Source organism: Gymnoscopelus microlampas, assembly GCF_963454915.1.
Source record: "Gymnoscopelus microlampas genome assembly, chromosome: 16".
NCBI classification, from domain to species: Eukaryota; Metazoa; Chordata; class Actinopteri; order Myctophiformes; family Myctophidae; genus Gymnoscopelus; species Gymnoscopelus microlampas.
This window is the reverse complement of record NC_139953.1, coordinates 810,001-811,545: the sequence shown is the minus strand read 5'-3', so window position 1 is coordinate 811,545 and position 1,545 is coordinate 810,001.

The window sequence follows — 1,545 nt, the reverse complement described above, 5'->3', positions numbered from 1 at the left end:
TTAGTATACATTAAACGGACCCAGTGCAAGTCATTCCGTGCATAGCCTGCAATAGCCGATCTACAAGCTCACAACGCCTCGCAGCGCGAGGCGTTGTGAGCTTGTAGATCTGCTATTTTTGGCTAAAGTTCTCCTCAGAAAAAGTAATGCTAGAGTTCAAGTGGTTAATGTAAAAAAAAAAAATCATATCACACAAAGATTTGGCGGACCCCCTGTAGTAGCTCTGAGGACCCCCAAGGGGTCCCGGACCCCCTGTTGAAGACCCCTGGTTTAGTCAATGGAGGAGATGCGAGGCGGCTATGCACAGATTTTCATCTTTTTTAGGTGTCTACGCAATGGAATGACACTCCGTGCAATGTGTACTAAGTTGTGTGAGATCCGGTTGCTTGTGTTCAAAGTTGTGAAGTATGGAGATTGAATCACTCACCTTTGCAGCTTTTGCTTTCTGTTGCAGGATCTTTAGTGTCTCTTTGGCTTTATCCTGACATTAAAGAGTAAAGCATGCTATCACATTTTATGTATAAGGAAGATAAAATGTCTCCTTGCCATCTAACAGAATGAGTAGAAACAAACCATGAGGCATAATATTGTAACGCAACCCCATAAAACCCTCAAGCTCACCAGCTTGGTGCCAGTGTAGAGTCAGACAGTGCACCAATGTATGGTACTCAACACAATAAGAAATACTCTGATTTTGTGAATTTATTAAAAATGTGTACTGTAAAAGTACACAAGTCTAGAAAGTAACGGTACTCAAATTATTCAAACTTTGTCAAACCAAGCCTAGCTTCACTGGGGCGTGTTGTGCATTTGTAGATATGTTTTTTTTGTTTTTGTTTTATAGCTGAAGTATACCATAGGGTATTTATGTATTATTATATATATATATTATTTATGTACTGGTTTATGTATGTTTTGTATGAAGCATCAAAAATGTTAATGCTCAAGCAGTGTTAATTTTAATTTAGTTTAGTCATAGTCTTTTGAATGAAATGTCATTTAGTTTTAGTCATACTTTAGTCATCTGAAGAGTTTTAGTTTTAGTCTAGTTTTAGTGGACTAAATATCAAGATTTTAGTCGACTAAATCTACAGTTGATTTTGTCGACAAAACATATTTTGGCAGGCCTTTGATGGCATCGTAATGGCAGATTTTACACTGAAAATGTACTGCACTGAAAATCTACAAGCTCTAAAAGCTCACAACACGTCGCGCTGCGACGCATTGTGAGCTTGTAGATCTGCTATTTCTGGAGCGCGACACCCGAGCGCAACCAAATATAAAATTACTTGTCTTTTAGTTCTAGTTTTTATTTGTTGACGAAATTGTCAATATATTCAGTCTTAATTTTAGTCATCATAGCTTAGTTTTTATTTAGTTTTCGTCAGTGGAGATAGGTAGTCGACGAACATTCTTCGTCATAGTTTTTAGTTGGCGAAATTAGCACTGTACTCAAGTAATGTAGGATCAATGTAATAGCGGTGTACCAGTGTGTATCTGTCCTGCAGACAGTCGGCCAGACATAGCAGACACATCATGCTGATC